The 11033-nt window shown below is 46.7% G+C and overlaps 4 non-coding genes and 2 pseudogenes across 4 annotated transcripts; all 6 read left to right on the top strand.

The window, feature by feature from the left end:
* On the top strand, positions 1 to 191 carry LOC130349769 (U2 spliceosomal RNA). The gene has a single exon (XR_008887027.1). It is a non-coding gene; the product is annotated as a U2 spliceosomal RNA (small nuclear RNA).
* Positions 192 to 2266: 2075 nt separating this feature from the next.
* LOC130349768 (U2 spliceosomal RNA) lies at positions 2267 to 2457 on the top strand. Its single transcript, XR_008887026.1, has one exon. It is a non-coding gene; the product is annotated as a U2 spliceosomal RNA (small nuclear RNA).
* Positions 2458 to 4558: 2101 nt separating this feature from the next.
* Positions 4559 to 4735, top strand: LOC130349746 (U2 spliceosomal RNA; annotated as a pseudogene).
* Positions 4736 to 5428: 693 nt separating this feature from the next.
* On the top strand, positions 5429 to 5608 carry LOC130349793 (U2 spliceosomal RNA; annotated as a pseudogene).
* A 2084-nt stretch (positions 5609 to 7692) lies between these two features.
* Positions 7693 to 7883, top strand: LOC130349767 (U2 spliceosomal RNA). Its single transcript, XR_008887025.1, has one exon. It is a non-coding gene; the product is annotated as a U2 spliceosomal RNA (small nuclear RNA).
* A 2083-nt stretch (positions 7884 to 9966) lies between these two features.
* On the top strand, positions 9967 to 10157 carry LOC130349766 (U2 spliceosomal RNA). The gene has a single exon (XR_008887024.1). It is a non-coding gene; the product is annotated as a U2 spliceosomal RNA (small nuclear RNA).
* Positions 10158 to 11033: the final 876 nt, after the last annotated feature.

Genomic DNA, 11033 nt, shown 5'->3' with positions numbered 1-11033 from the left:
ATCGCTTCTCGGCCTTTTGGCTAAGATCAAGTGTAGTATCTGTTCTTATCAGTTTAATATCTGATACGTCCCCTATCTGGGGACCATATATTAAATGGATTTTTGAGAACGGGGGCCGATTTCGAAGCTTGCTTCCGTCGCCCTATGCATTGACCCGATATGGCAGTATCTTCGGGTACAGTGCACCACCCCCTTACAGGGTTAAAAAGAAAGATTCCTACTTTCATTGCTACCTGCTTGCTGGCTAGCCAGCTAGCCAGCCCTGTGGGCCTTGCTGCTGCTGCAGCCAAAAAACAAAAGGTGGTGCTGCTGCTGCTTCTGCTGCTTCTGCTTCTGCTTGTGTCTGGCCGCTGTTGGAGCGTCCAGGCACAGGACTTCTGCTGCTGCTGACTAAATGGCCTCCTTAATTGGATCATTTGAGTAGCCAGCACACCTGTGCAGGTAGGGCATGACATGATAGGCAGCTGCCTTGATAGCGGGTGGGTGCTGAATGTTCCTAATTGACAAAATAAGATTAATGCTTATGAAGAAATATAAAATCTCATCCCTTCCCCAATATCGCGCCACACCCCTACCCCTTAATTCCCTGGTTGAACTTGATGGACATATGTCTTTTTTCGACCGTACTAACTATGTAACTATGTAACATAACATGGGGGGGGGGGGGGTCTCCTGGCTGTTCACACAGGTGTGTCATTGCTGTACATTGACCATGCATTGCTTCTGTGGTATTGCAAAGGCAAAGACAAATGCTTCCAGCCATCCATTGCACTAATGGATTGGTCATCAGCTGGCTGTCTATGTCCCGCATCAATATAGACCAAAGTACAGAGGGTTAGGCTATGCTATTGTGCACCTACCTGATGCATCAGAAGGTGCGAGGCCCTTGCTAAATTCTGTGCACAGACTTTGAGATCTATACTTTAGACTGTATCTAAACCTGCTCCAACATGGACTGACATTCTGGCCTACTTTCAGCTGATGCGACTTGTCTGTCGCTGAACAGTCGCTTTTTATGTATTCAGCACCTATGTATAATGTTGTAAAAATGCTCTAGAAGCTAAAGTCGCAGAAATGTCACACATATTTGGCCTGCAACTTTCTGTGCGACAAATTCAGACAGGAAAAATCAGTATAAATCCTTAGAAAATTATCCCCCAGTGTCTCCATCTGCTGGCGGTATTGAATAAGCATTGCTGCACTGATGGGGTATGCATTAGACGAAAAAAAAGAAGAAAAAGAAGAATAATACGCCCAGAAAAGAGGCGAAAAGGAGAAAAACGTAAAAAAACGTGAAAAAAAAGTAAGAGGAAGAGAAGGGAAAAAAAGGTGGAAATGGGTTTAAAAGTGATTTCGGCGGAGAAATATATATATATATATATATATATATATACGCGCACACACACACATATATATAAACGTATTCTCCGTTGAGATATTGCAGCCGCTGCTGTGTCCAGGCCCAGGAGCCTTAGCACTGTGCTGTGATGTCACTCAATACCACTGACATCACTAGGTGTAAACAACATCTCTCCTTTGCTGTGTATGTGACTATGGAGCTGTTTGGTGATGTCGTCTATTATGGCCTTCATAGAAGCAACAGGAGATTGTTGCATCCATCTAGAACCCTCAGAACTACAGTGCTATGATGTCACTCACTTCCACAGGCCTTGCAGAGTGTAAACAACAACAACCCAGCTTTGTTGTGTATGTAACCATAGGGATTTGTGATGTCACCTAGAACCTTCACAGCAGCGACAGCTTTATGAGGAGCATCAGCACTGCTCTGCCTGAGCAGAACCATCACCGCCATAGGTTGTCAAATAACCCGGGTTTAACCCACACAGGTAAGTCCAATGGGGTGCAGGCATGTCCTCTATGCTTACAGCTTCCCGTGGGTGTTGGTTTGATACCGTTTGGGGACAGCCAAGGAGGCATCTGCAGGCAACAAAGGTAGGTGTGTGCTTGTGTGTGTGTTTCCTATGCAGATCCTAAGCCCAGTGTCACATGCAAGTAGGAGGAGTAAGAAGGGTTCCTGGCAAATCCGGGTTATGGATTGCATTTAAAAAAGCCCCGTGGGAGTGCAATGGGCCCCTGTCTTGCTGCTTAGCAATAATGGTATGGGTTTAGGTTCTGCTGTGTGTACTGGTGGTTGACTGCCCCCCAGCCCAGAGTGTGCATGGAAAATTGTCTGGCAGCCTCCCTGACAGCAAGCAGTGATAGTGCCCATGAAGGGCACCTTGTTGGGCCCGCCCCTTTCACGGTTATCGCTTCTCGGCCTTTTGGCTAAGATCAAGTGTAGTATCTGTTCTTATCAGTTTAATATCTGATACGTCCCCTATCTGGGGACCATATATTAAATGGATTTTTGAGAACGGGGGCCGATTTCGAAGCTTGCTTCCGTCGCCCTATGCATTGACCCGATATGGCAGTATCTTCGGGTACAGTGCACCACCCCCTTACAGGGTTAAAAAGAAAGATTCCTACTTTCATTGCTACCTGCTTGCTGGCTAGCCAGCTAGCCAGCCCTGTGGGCCTTGCTGCTGCTGCAGCCAAAAAAAAAAAGGTGGTGCTGCTGCTGCTTCTGCTGCTTCTGCTTCTGCTTGTGTCTGGCCGCTGTTGGAGCGTCCAGGCACAGGACTTCTGCTGCTGCTGACTAAATGGCCTCCTTAATTGGATCATTTGAGTAGCCAGCACACCTGTGCAGGTAGGGCATGACATGATAGGCAGCTGCCTTGATAGCGGGTGGGTGCTGAATGTTCCTAATTGACAAAATAAGATTAATGCTTATGAAGAAATATAAAATCTCATCCCTTCCCCAATATCGCGCCACACCCCTACCCCTTAATTCCCTGGTTGAACTTGATGGACATATGTCTTTTTTCGACCGTACTAACTATGTAACTATGTAACATAACATGGGGGGGGGGTCTCCTGGCTGTTCACACAGGTGTGTCATTGCTGTACATTGACCATGCATTGCTTCTGTGGCATTGCAAAGGCAAAGACAAATGCTTCCAGCCATCCATTGCACTAATGGATTGGTCATCAGCTGGCTGTCTATGTCCCGCATCAATATAGACCAAAGTACAGAGGGTTAGGCTATGCTATTGTGCACCTACCTGATGCATCAGAAGGTGCGAGGCCCTTGCTAAATTCTGTGCACAGACTTTGAGATCTATACTTTAGACTGTATCTAAACCTGCTCCAACATGGACTGACATTCTGGCCTACTTTCAGCCGATGCGACTTGTCTGTCGCTGAACAGTCGCTTTTTATGTATTCAGCACCTATGTATAATGTTGTAAAAATGCTCTAGAAGCTAAAGTCGCAGAAATGTCACACATATTTGGCCTGCAACTTTCTGTGCGACAAATTCAGACAGGAAAAATCAGTATAAATCCTTAGAAAATTATCCCCCAGTGTCTCCATCTGCTGGCGGTATTGAATAAGCATTGCTGCACTGATGGGGTATGCATTAGACGAAAAAAAAGAAGAAAAAGAAGAATAATACGCCCAGAAAAGAGGCGAAAAGGAGAAAAACGTAAAAAAACGTGAAAAAAAAGTAAGAGGAAGAGAAGGGAAAAAAAGGTGGAAATGGGTTTAAAAGTGATTTCGGCGGAGAAATATATATATATATATATATATATATATATATATATATATATATATATATATATATATACGCGCACACACACACATATATATAAACGTATTCTCCGTTGAGATATTGCAGCCGCTGCTGTGTCCAGGCCCAGGAGCCTTAGCACTGTGCTGTGATGTCACTCAATACCACTGACATCACTAGGTGTAAACAACATCTCTCCTTTGCTGTGTATGTGACTATGGAGCTGTTTGGTGATGTCGTCTATTATGGCCTTCATAGAAGCAACAGGAGATTTTTGCATCCATCTAGAACCCTCAGAACTACAGTGCTATGATGTCACTCACTTCCACAGGCCTTGCAGAGTGTAAACAACAACAACCCAGCTTTGTTGTGTATGTAACCATAGGGATTTGTGATGTCACCTAGAACCTTCACAGCAGCGACAGCTTTATGAGGAGCATCAGCACTGCTCTGCCTGAGCAGAACCATCACCGCCATAGGTTGTCAAATAACCCGGGTTTAACCCACACAGGTAAGTCCAATGGGGTGCAGGCATGTCCTCTATGCTTACAGCTTCCCGTGGGTGTTGGTTTGATACCGTTTGGGGACAGCCAAGGAGGCATCTGCAGGCAACAAAGGTAGGTGTGTGCTTGTGTGTGTGTTTCCTATGCAGATGCTAAGCCCAGTGTCACATGCAAGTAGGAGAAGTAAGAAGGGTTCCTGGCAAATCCGGGTTATGGATTGCATTTAAAAAGGCCCCGTGGGAGTGCAATGGGCCCCTGTCTTGCTGCTTAGCAATAATGGTATGGGTTTAGGTTCTGCTGTGTGTACTGGTGGTTGACTGCCCCCCAGCCCAGAGTGTGCATGGAAAATTGTCTGGCAGCCTCCCTGACAGCAAGCAGTGATAGTGCCCATGAAGGGCACCTTGTTGGGCCCGCCCCTTTCACGGTTATCGCTTCTCGGCCTTTTGGCTAAGATCAAGTGTAGTATCTGTTCTTATCAGTTTTTCATGCCGGTGTACAGTGACGCTGGTGGGGATGGGTGCTGCATGGAGGATGCAGGTGTACCAGGGCTTTCCGGGGCTGGTTCTGAGGAATCAGCTCGACGGCTGCCCCGATGTGACCTGTTCCCTCCGGGTCTCGCCATGAGGCTGAGAGGGTCTAGAGCCGAGGTACTTTTGTGCCTCGGGGAGTGGTGACCCCGAGGTGCCGAAACTCACTGGGAGAATAGACTCACTGAGTTGAAGCACGGGCACCATAATCTCTTCACCTTGTGGCACTCACCTCTTGATTCCCGGCCTTCTGGCTAGGATCAGAGAAATTTTTATAGATCCGGCCGGATGTCCGGGCAGTATATCTGCACACATTCACTTATTTATTTCTTTTTTGTTTCACTGTGTCACTTTTTGCGTGTTGTGTGTTCACAGGATTTGTCAGGATGCGGTAGCCCTTCTGGGTGTCCCTCCTGGCGGTCTAGGGGAGGTGTGTGTGGCCATTAGGTTCCGCACCTCCCTGCAAACACCCCGGGTACTCCTGCTTTGGCAGGGTATCTACCGTAATCGGCTCTGCGGGCAGATACCTTGGCTAACGCCAAGGGGGATGCCGGGAGCATTTGTGGTCCCCTAGTAGCTTCGGTGAAAAGGGACATCGAACCTGGAACCTCGCAGGTACCTTTTGGTCCGGAGGCGAAGGGTAAGGTTTGTTGGGGGGCCTCTCTCCTATCGGAGAAGGGCTTGCGATAGACCGCATCCTTTGTGCACGTTTTTTTAGTGTAACACGTTTGCACTTTTTCTTGCACTTTGGGTGAATCGAAAGCACGTTCCTCGGCTTTAAAAAAAAAAAAAAAAAATCTGTTCTTATCAGTTTAATATCTGATACGTCCCCTATCTGGGGACCATATATTAAATGGATTTTTGAGAACGGGGGCCGATTTCGAAGCTTGCTTCCGTCGCCCTATGCATTGACCCGATATGGCAGTATCTTCGGGTACAGTGCACCACCCCCTTACAGGGTTAAAAAGAAAGATTCCTACTTTCATTGCTACCTGCTTGCTGGCTAGCCAGCTAGCCAGCCCTGTGGGCCTTGCTGCTGCTGCAGCCAAAAAACAAAAGGTGGTGCTGCTGCTGCTTCTGCTGCTTCTGCTTCTGCTTGTGTCTGGCCGCTGTTGGAGCGTCCAGGCACAGGACTTCTGCTGCTGCTGACTAAATGGCCTCCTTAATTGGATCATTTGAGTAGCCAGCACACCTGTGCAGGTAGGGCATGACATGATAGGCAGCTGCCTTGATAGCGGGTGGGTGCTGAATGTTCCTAATTGACAAAATAAGATTAATGCTTATGAAGAAATATAAAATCTCATCCCTTCCCCAATATCGCGCCACACCCCTACCCCTTAATTCCCTGGTTGAACTTGATGGACATATGTCTTTTTTCGACCGTACTAACTATGTAACTATGTAACATAACATGGGGGGGGGGGGGGGTCTCCTGGCTGTTCACACAGGTGTGTCATTGCTGTACATTGACCATGCATTGCTTCTGTGGTATTGCAAAGGCAAAGACAAATGCTTCCAGCCATCCATTGCACTAATGGATTGGTCATCAGCTGGCTGTCTATGTCCCGCATCAATATAGACCAAAGTACAGAGGGTTAGGCTATGCTATTGTGCACCTACCTGATGCATCAGAAGGTGCGAGGCCCTTGCTAAATTCTGTGCACAGACTTTGAGATCTATACTTTAGACTGTATCTAAACCTGCTCCAACATGGACTGACATTCTGGCCTACTTTCAGCCGATGCGACTTGTCTGTCGCTGAACAGTCGCTTTTTATGTATTCAGCACCTATGTATAATGTTGTAAAAATGCTCTAGAAGCTAAAGTCGCAGAAATGTCACACATATTTGGCCTGCAACTTTCTGTGCGACAAATTCAGACAGGAAAAATCAGTATAAATCCTTAGAAAATTATCCCCCAGTGTCTCCATCTGCTGGCGGTATTGAATAAGCATTGCTGCACTGATGGGGTATGCATTAGACGAAAAAAAAGAAGAAAAAGAAGAATAATACGCCCAGAAAAGAGGCGAAAAGGAGAAAAACGTAAAAAAACGTGAAAAAAAAGTAAGAGGAAGAGAAGGGAAAAAAAGGTGGAAATGGGTTTAAAAGTGATTTCGGCGGAGAAATATATATATATATATATATATATATATATATATATATACGCACACACACACATATATATAAACGTATTCTCCGTTGAGATATTGCAGCCGCTGCTGTGTCCAGGCCCAGGAGCCTTAGCACTGTGCTGTGATGTCACTCAATACCACTGACATCACTAGGTGTAAACAACATCTCTCCTTTGCTGTGTATGTGACTATGGAGCTGTTTGGTGATGTCGTCTATTATGGCCTTCATAGAAGCAACAGGAGATTGTTGCATCCATCTAGAACCCTCAGAACTACAGTGCTATGATGTCACTCACTTCCACAGGCCTTGCAGAGTGTAAACAACAACAACCCAGCTTTGTTGTGTATGTAACCATAGGGATTTGTGATGTCACCTAGAACCTTCACAGCAGCGACAGCTTTATGAGGAGCATCAGCACTGCTCTGCCTGAGCAGAACCATCACCGCCATAGGTTGTCAAATAACCCGGGTTTAACCCACACAGGTAAGTCCAATGGGGTGCAGGCATGTCCTCTATGCTTACAGCTTCCCGTGGGTGTTGGTTTGATACCGTTTGGGGACAGCCAAGGAGGCATCTGCAGGCAACAAATGTAGGTGTGTGCTTGTGTGTGTGTTTCCTATGCAGATCCTAAGCCCAGTGTCACATGCAAGTAGGAGGAGTAAGAAGGGTTCCTGGCAAATCCGGGTTATGGATTGCATTTAAAAAAGCCCCGTGGGAGTGCAATGGGCCCCTGTCTTGCTGCTTAGCAATAATGGTATGGGTTTAGGTTCTGCTGTGTGTACTGGTGGTTGACTGCCCCCCAGCCCAGAGTGTGCATGGAAAATTGTCTGGCAGCCTCCCTGACAGCAAGCAGTGATAGTGCCCATGAAGGGCACCTTGTTGGGCCCGCCCCTTTCACGGTTATCGCTTCTCGGCCTTTTGGCTAAGATCAAGTGTAGTATCTGTTCTTATCAGTTTAATATCTGATACGTCCCCTATCTGGGGACCATATATTAAATGGATTTTTGAGAACGGGGGCCGATTTCGAAGCTTGCTTCCGTCGCCCTATGCATTGACCCGATATGGCAGTATCTTCGGGTACAGTGCACCACCCCCTTACAGGGTTAAAAAGAAAGATTCCTACTTTCATTGCTACCTGCTTGCTGGCTAGCCAGCTAGCCAGCCCTGTGGGCCTTGCTGCTGCTGCAGCCAAAAAACAAAAGGTGGTGCTGCTGCTGCTTCTGCTGCTTCTGCTTCTGCTTGTGTCTGGCCGCTGTTGGAGCGTCCAGGCACAGGACTTCTGCTGCTGCTGACTAAATGGCCTCCTTAATTGGATCATTTGAGTAGCCAGCACACCTGTGCAGGTAGGGCATGACATGATAGGCAGCTGCCTTGATAGCGGGTGGGTGCTGAATGTTCCTAATTGACAAAATAAGATTAATGCTTATGAAGAAATATAAAATCTCATCCCTTCCCCAATATCGCGCCACACCCCTACCCCTTAATTCCCTGGTTGAACTTGATGGACATATGTCTTTTTTCGACCGTACTAACTATGTAACTATGTAACATAACATGGGGGGGGGGGGGGGGTCTCCTGGCTGTTCACACAGGTGTGTCATTGCTGTACATTGACCATGCATTGCTTCTGTGGTATTGCAAAGGCAAAGACAAATGCTTCCAGCCATCCATTGCACTAATGGATTGGTCATCAGCTGGCTGTCTATGTCCCGCATCAATATAGACCAAAGTACAGAGGGTTAGGCTATGCTATTGTGCACCTACCTGATGCATCAGAAGGTGCGAGGCCCTTGCTAAATTCTGTGCACAGACTTTGAGATCTATACTTTAGACTGTATCTAAACCTGCTCCAACATGGACTGACATTCTGGCCTACTTTCAGCCGATGCGACTTGTCTGTCGCTGAACAGTCGCTTTTTATGTATTCAGCACCTATGTATAATGTTGTAAAAATGCTCTAGAAGCTAAAGTCGCAGAAATGTCACACATGTTTGGCCTGCAACTTTCTGTGCGACAAATTCAGACAGGAAAAATCAGTATAAATCCTTAGAAAATTATCCCCCAGTGTCTCCATCTGCTGGCGGTATTGAATAAGCATTGCTGCACTGATGGGGTATGCATTAGACGAAAAAAAAGAAGAAAAAGAAGAATAATACGCCCAGAAAAGAGGCGAAAAGGAGAAAAACGTAAAAAAACGTGAAAAAAAAGTAAGAGGAAGAGAAGGGAAAAAAAGGTGGAAATGGGTTTAAAAGTGATTTCGGCGGAGAAATATATATATATATATATATATATATATATATATACGCGCACACACACACATATATATAAACGTATTCTCCGTTGAGATATTGCAGCCGCTGCTGTGTCCAGGCCCAGGAGCCTTAGCACTGTGCTGTGATGTCACTCAATACCACTGACATCACTAGGTGTAAACAACATCTCTCCTTTGCTGTGTATGTGACTATGGAGCTGTTTGGTGATGTCGTCTATTATGGCCTTCATAGAAGCAACAGGAGATTGTTGCATCCATCTAGAACCCTCAGAACTACAGTGCTATGATGTCACTCACTTCCACAGGCCTTGCAGAGTGTAAACAACAACAACCCAGCTTTGTTGTGTATGTAACCATAGGGATTTGTGATGTCACCTAGAACCTTCACAGCAGCGACAGATTTATGAGGAGCATCAGCACTGCTCTGCCTGAGCAGAACCATCACCGCCATAGGTTGTCAAATAACCCGGGTTTAACCCACACAGGTAAGTCCAATGGGGTGCAGGCATGTCCTCTATGCTTACAGCTTCCCGTGGGTGTTGGTTTGATACCGTTTGGGGACAGCCAAGGAGGCATCTGCAGGCAACAAAGGTAGGTGTGTGCTTGTGTGTGTGTTTCCTATGCAGATCCTAAGCCCAGTGTCACATGCAAGTAGGAGGAGTAAGAAGGGTTCCTGGCAAATCCGGGTTATGGATTGCATTTAAAAAGGCCCCGTGGGAGTGCAATGGGCCCCTGTCTTGCTGCTTAGCAATAATGGTATGGGTTTAGGTTCTGCTGTGTGTACTGGTGGTTGACTGCCCCCCAGCCCAGAGTGTGCATGGAAAATTGTCTGGCAGCCTCCCTGACAGCAAGCAGTGATAGTGCCCATGAAGGGCACCTTGTTGGGCCCGCCCCTTTCACGGTTATCGCTTCTCGGCCTTTTGGCTAAGATCAAGTGTAGTATCTGTTCTTATCAGTTTAATATCTGATACGTCCCCTATCTGGGGACCATATATTAAATGGATTTTTGAGAACGGGGGCCGATTTCGAAGCTTGCTTCCGTCGCCCTATGCATTGACCCGATATGGCAGTATCTTCGGGTACAGTGCACCACCCCCTTACAGGGTTAAAAAGAAAGATTCCTACTTTCATTGCTACCTGCTTGCTGGCTAGCCAGCTAGCCAGCCCTGTGGGCCTTGCTGCTGCTGCAGCAGCCAAAAAACAAAAGGTGGTGCTGCTGCTGCTTCTGCTGCTTCTGCTTCTGCTTGTGTCTGGCCGCTGTTGGAGCGTCCAGGCACAGGACTTCTGCTGCTGCTGACTAAATGGCCTCCTTAATTGGATCATTTGAGTAGCCAGCACACCTGTGCAGGTAGGGCATGACATGATAGGCAGCTGCCTTGATAGCGGGTGGGTGCTGAATGTTCCTAATTGACAAAATAAGATTAATGCTTATGAAGAAATATAAAATCTCATCCCTTCCCCAATATCGCGCCACACCCCTACCCCTTAATTCCCTGGTTGAACTTGATGGACATATGTCTTTTTTCGACCGTACTAACTATGTAACTATGTAACATAACATGGGGGGGGGGGGGGGGGGGTCTCCTGGCTGTTCACACAGGTGTGTCATTGCTGTACATTGACCATGCATTGCTTCTGTGGTATTGCAAAGGCAAAGACAAATGCTTCCAGCCATCCATTGCACTAATGGATTGGTCATCAGCTGGCTGTCTATGTCCCGCATCAATATAGACCAAAGTACAGAGGGTTAGGCTATGCTATTGTGCACCTACCTGATGCATCAGAAGGTGCGAGGCCCTTGCTAAATTCTGTGCACAGACTTTGAGATCTATACTTTAGACTGTATCTAAACCTGCTCCAACATGGACTGACATTCTGGCCTACTTTCAGCCGATGCGACTTGTCTGTCGCTGAACAGTCGCTTTTTATGTATTCAGCACCTATGTATAATGTTGTAAAAATGCTCTAGAA

The sequence above is a fragment of the Hyla sarda genome, unplaced genomic scaffold (assembly GCF_029499605.1).
Source record: "Hyla sarda isolate aHylSar1 unplaced genomic scaffold, aHylSar1.hap1 scaffold_923, whole genome shotgun sequence".
Taxonomy (NCBI): domain Eukaryota; kingdom Metazoa; phylum Chordata; class Amphibia; order Anura; family Hylidae; genus Hyla; species Hyla sarda.
Note: the sequence above shows the minus strand (reverse complement) of the source record. Positions and strands in the feature narration are given on the sequence as shown.